At 37.9% G+C, this 6,000-nt stretch overlaps 1 pseudogene across 1 annotated transcript in view; it reads right to left on the bottom strand.

Annotated features, from left to right (window-relative positions):
• Positions 1–320: 320 nt before the first annotated feature.
• The window catches only part of LOC308430308 (very-long-chain 3-oxoacyl-CoA reductase-like), a 51,904-nt pseudogene continuing 46,224 nt past the window's right edge, over positions 321–6,000 (bottom strand). Inside the window, exon 3 of the transcript in view lies at positions 321–1,170. The product of the transcript in view is annotated as a very-long-chain 3-oxoacyl-CoA reductase-like (transcript). The remainder of the gene's footprint in view (positions 1,171–6,000) is intronic.

Raw genomic sequence — 6,000 nt, 5'->3', positions numbered from 1 at the left:
TTACACTTTACAGTAGGTTTCTGACCAAATACTAGGTGATCACTGGCATTCTGGGCCAGATGGTTCTGTGGGTCTGTGTCATTCTGGAATTTGTTCCTTTCTGTCAAAGTGTTCTACATACATTTGTCATTATTAAACTTAAAACTCCTCCTGGTTGTATCCAGAATATATGTTAGCAGCCTCTAAAAGGAATTTTTTTTCCACCAACTATGCCATGCTAGCAATTACTGAGCTAAGAGTAGAGGCGCAGGACAGGCAGGTGCCTGGTTTGCAGGCACAGTTCAAGCATCTGGCCAAGGAGCACAATGACTCAGCAACATTTAGTTCTTTTTGGTTTTCTTCAGATAGCGATTCCATATAGACTTGTTGGCACCCATGGTTATTTTCAAATAAACCCAATGAGGCAAGATTGAGTTTATTGAGCTCATGAGAGTGTGGATCACATATCTAGTGGTTCGGGTCTGCAAACCTGCTGTTTGAACTGCAGACTTCAAAAATGTCTCTGCAGAGGGCTCATCCAAAGACAAATTCCATTCATTTGGCCAGTTTTGTAGCTACCAAGTTTGGCAGGGCACTCTGCACAAAGATGCCCTTGCTCTTGTACTCTTCATAGAGGCACTGAGAGAAGAAATCTACAAAGGCCTTGGTTGCAGAGTATATTGTCAACAGTGGAACCAGAAGCATGCTACTGGCAGAGGAGATGTTGATTGAGAATTTCCCCTTTAGATCTTTCTGCCATGCCAGGCAGCACCAAGCATGTCACCCTGCAAACTGAAAGCACATTAATATTTATCCGTGTCTTGATGGTGTTGTCCAAGTCCGGAATTTCCAAAAAGTATTCTGGATACTCACGTGACATGCCCACTTTGTTCACTAAAAACGCCAATTTTAAGACCAGACAGGCCTGTCTTAATTTTATCATAACTATCATTCAATGAAAAGTCGACAGCACTGCTCCTTGTTTCAATGTTGAATTTTTCTTTGATGTCATTGGAAACCTGATTCCGTTTATCCTGGGACCTGCTGATCAGGACAATCTTCATTCCAAACTTTGCTGACTCTTATGCAAATGGTTTTCCAATTCCATCAGTGACACCCATAAAAACTGCCCATTCTTAGAGCTGTGGAAAGACCAAAGCCTCATTACCCACGCAACAAACCTGGAAGGCCCTGAAAAACAGGGCCAGACAGGCAACAGTGCTAGCGCTCACCTAGTATAGGACACCGACCACCAGGAGACCACGCTCTATAGCTCGCGACTAGACATCACTACTACCATGAGTGGGTGGAGAGGCTAATTCTTTTTAATCTCTTAACTATCTAACCTTCTTCTTGCTTTACTTTTACCTATAGCAGTTGTCCCACATTTCTGTTTTGTTTCATGTTGCTTGCTTGTTCTCCCAGTAGAATGCCAGCTCTCAGGACACAGTTGTGTTCCTAGCACCCAGAACGGCACCTGACACATGGAAGGTACTCATGATCTCTTTAAAATAAATGGACAATGTTTGTACAATATTTATCCTTTCTCTCTGAGCATTTGCTGACATTTTGGCTTAATACTGTATTAGACAGTATTATTATTGTACTTCTGCTTCATATTTTCCTATGTAATTAATATTTTTCTCAGAGAGTTGCGCTCAATGCTCTGAGACATTATATGTTCCAAAGTGTTTTACACATCAGTGAAGTGGAAACTTTCTTCGGAAAGTCAGTTATGTCAAATGATGTTTTTGCTGGGGCACATAGCTGGAAAGATGTCTTGCTAAAGCAAACACTCGAAAGAATGATTCCTCAAGCAGACATGGGTGAAAGAATGTTTTGATATACCAAACACGTAGAAGGGCCTGTGACAAAGGAGTTTAAATATGACCCCACTGAGATTGGGAAATAAGCACTGAGCATTCGTTTGGTTTGTTCAGCCTCCGTATTTTTCACTTGAGACATGCATGTATTGGTTCACCTGACGTAATGTTGAGCTCAACTTGTGGTAATGATGCCATTGAGAGAAACTCAGCCAAGAACTGCTTGTGAGAATCCTCTGTGACCTTACCTTAGGTTAGTTGGTGAGCCTGGAAGTTTCTTCAGGGTTGAACTACAGCTGCCTGGTGTCTGCTTGCTGAAAGGAGTGATATGTAGCTTCTGGTTTGTGCCTGTTTCTGCCTGCCTCAAGCACTGCTTTGCGGCTGCTGAATCATATTTGGTATTTGCTATGGAACTGAACTGCTGCCAAAGAAGATCAAGCTTGCCTCTCAAAACTACTGCTGAACAGGTCTACTTCCCCTGTATCCTAATAACTTTTCTCTTGCACTACCTCTGCTGGGTGGTAAGGTAGAGGAGATGTTGAACCATTAGTAAAAGTAGGTTGCAAAATATTTATGCCTATACCTTAGTGTGAGCATAGGTATTCTCCACATTATAACACCTATACAGTATTTTAGTCTATAATCATGATATATCAAAGCCCAACATAGCTGAAAAAAAGATTTGTGTCTTATATACACTTCGTAACTGGCTCATTAGGTATCTAAGAATTTTTTCGGGTAATTATTTTGATTAACAACTTCAGCTATTCACAGTGGAGATTTTGTCCCCAGGCAGAAACCAACATGACACTCTCTTGGTCCTCTTTTTACTTCTTGGTGTTTGTTTCTCCACATATTTGAACCCTTCATGGGCATACATGGAGAGATGCTCATGTTGATTGGGAAATGTGTTATTGACACTTCAGCTGCTGAGCAGATGGCAATATGTGTCAAAAGCCCACAGGCAGTGTTGTCCTCTGAAAAATAGACAAGTTTCTGGATATGAGACACTGTCATGTTCCTTCACAATAGTCTAGCATGGAGTGTTAATATCTGTGCTTTTCCATTTAATTTTATTAGATGTTTTATTAAAGGGCAGAAAACTGACACTAGTGGTCAGCATTATACTCAATTTTTATCTGTTATTTACATCAAATGATCTCTTAAAAATGGGAATCTGGCTTTTTCTACTTTCTGATTTTAAGACTTTCAGTTCTCTAAAGATTAATAAAAAGATTACAGTTACTCATAAGGCTTAAAGGCCTCTGCCTTATGTGCTTTATTCATATGTAGGCAGATTTATTTCCTTTCATGAGGCCCAAACATTCTCCATGATAACCAACCCTAACTTTTCCATTAAAGTTTGGCTTTATCTTGTGAGATTGCTATATAATTTATATACTTTTTATTAAATTATATATCTGGTCATTCTAGCTTTTGATTTTGCTGTAGACTGGACTTTTTGCGTGTATTTTAGGTTTAGTCTAAGTGAGGCATACCTCTTGTGGGAGGATCTTGACATTCTGTTCTATTGCACCTGATTTATATCTCCCACTAAACTCAAGACCCTTAAAAGCAACATTCTTCTCTATTACACTTCATGTGGTCTTTCTTGTCCTAAGAGTTTTCCCCATTGTATAATACGTTCACAGTAAGAACTTGGCAACTGACAAAATATTATTTTTATTTTACTCATAAAAAGTATGTATAACAGAGGGGGGGGGAAGAGAGTCCATAATAATCATGCAGTGATTATACTCTGAGGTCACAAGTCTGATTTTGAAATATGCTCTAACATCTCTAGTTGAATGACCAGGAGAATGTTCACACCCCTTTCTACATGTATTATCTAGGAATGGCAGCAATCCATACTGCACTTGGTTAACTTTTGTAATGTATTTAGAGCTTCCACGGTCTGTAGTTTACACATAGGAATAAACAAATAAGTGACTCGTTCAATTGATTGTTTTTGTACTTGGTTGTTTTTACTCTGTAACCAAGATACCATCCAAGTCATTATGTTGCCCAGTCTCATGTAGCAAAGGCTGGCCTTGATCCCATGATCTGCCTGCCTGCAACTCCAAAGTGTTGGGAGTGTATATATCTACAACCAGACAAAGCTTCAGTAGTCTTCTGAAATACATGTCACAAAGGACTTAAAGCATATATTCAGCTCTGTTTATACATCTCAAACTATGGCGATCTAACTTCCTTTAAACTATTAGTTATTGTATTGGAACCTAAATTTCACCAGGACTAAGAAGATAAGAACCTTACAGGGTTACTTTTAGTTTTTACTATCAACTATAGTACTATGGAACACCTTTATGTTCTTTGAAACTTTCTTTAGAAACCAACATTTTAAATACTTTGTAAACACACTGTGATGAGTAGTAGCAATTTCAGCTATTGTTTTTTTAAATATCCTTTTCACTGTTTCATATGGTTATTTCATTAGATTATAAGATATTGGAGAAGTCCAATCAGTAAGGCAGTCAAGATGTTCTGTGTACTGACACTGTAGAATTTTTACCTGTAGAGGTCTTTTCAAGGCAAGATTAATTGTCATCTGTTGTGATGTACTAATACCTTGCTAGTTTCCATTACAGTTCAAATAAATACAAGATACACATATCATCAGGGTTATAGATATCTGTTGTATTTCCACATCCCCAAATACTATTATTTTCTAGAACATATGAACTGTTGAAGTACTCTGAAATCAGTTTAAATGATAATAGGGTAGGAAACACCATAATTTCAAAAAGACCTATTTTTGGGATAATAAGGTAGAATACAGAATCGTGATGAGAGACAGAAGGACTATTTTTCAATAAATTTTACTCTAATTGATACTAGAAATATTAAGAATGGATAAAATTTTAACATTGTAAATGACTTTCATAAATTGACTAATTTTATAATCAGCATTTATTGGAGAGTGCTATAAAATTTACTCCCAATATACAATAGCTTCTTAAAACAAACATCAGTTTCTTTTAAGAAAGAAACAGTGGATGGTTTGGTTGGCAGAGGAAAGTGGAATTTAGATTCACCCATGAAAAGATTATGGTTTAAGTTACATTTCTGAGAAGTCTATTAAAATGTTCAAGTTTGATCTATTAAGGAAACTGGGAAATCCTAGTTAAATAAGGTAGCCAATTTAGTAGAGTTTGGTGTGATTTTGTAGCTTTCTATACCAAATGAGATGCTTTGTAAATCAGGGAATGCAGACAAGAGGAGAGTATAGTTTGGAATAGAAAAATATTATTAAATGTGTATGCAGTGAGAACTTGTTTCAGGTGATCTATTGCCTTCTATGAAAGTATGTAAAATGTACTGGAAAATCTTGCAATTTCTGGATTGAGTTCTTCCATGATTTGTAAAAAATCATGTCAGTCAGAAAACTTTCCCTAAGATGTCATCATATACCCTCCTTTCTCTCTTTCAATGTGCTAGCACTTTTTCTCATTCATTGCTATCACATGCCTCTGTGTGTGTGTGTGTGTGTGTGTGTGTGTGTGTATCTTGTTTTGTTTTAATTTTTGTGTCTTTATTTTTATTGTATGAATGTCCTTTCTGTGTATACAAATAATTATATGTGTATTTGTTTCATTTTTTTTCTTTCTTCTTCCTTTCCTTTTCTCCCTCCCCCTCCCCCCTCTCAATTTGTGAAACTTTGCATGTTATCTCCTTCAGGATATTTTCTAGTTTCATCCATTTACCTGCTAAACTCATCATGTCCTCATTCTTTTTTTTTTTTTTTTTTGGTATTTTAAGTATTTTCATTTCAAATATTAGCCCCTTTTCCAGTTTCCCCTCCAGAAGCTTCCTATTCCTCCCCCTGCTTCTATGAGGGTGCTTCCCCTTCCACCCAAACATTCCCTCATCACCCTGGCATTCCCCTACCCTGGACCTAGAGCTTCTCCTCCTATTTATGCCAGACAAAGCCACACCCTGTTACATATGTAGCTGGAGCCATTGGTCCATCCATGTGTACTTTGGTTGGTGGTTTAGTTTCTGGGAGCTCTGGGGTGGGGGTGATTGGTTGGTTGGTTGATATTATTGTTCTTCCTATGGGGTTACAAACCCCTTTAGCTCTTTCAGTCTTTTCTTTACCTTTTCCATTGGGGTCTCTGTGCTCAGTCTGATGGTTAGCTGCAAGCATCCACATGTGTATCAGTAAGACTCTGACAGA

The sequence above is a fragment of the Micromys minutus genome, assembly GCF_963924665.1.
Source record: "Micromys minutus genome assembly, chromosome: 15".
NCBI classification, from domain to species: domain Eukaryota; kingdom Metazoa; phylum Chordata; class Mammalia; order Rodentia; family Muridae; genus Micromys; species Micromys minutus.
Note: the sequence above shows the minus strand (reverse complement) of the source record. Positions and strands in the feature narration are given on the sequence as shown.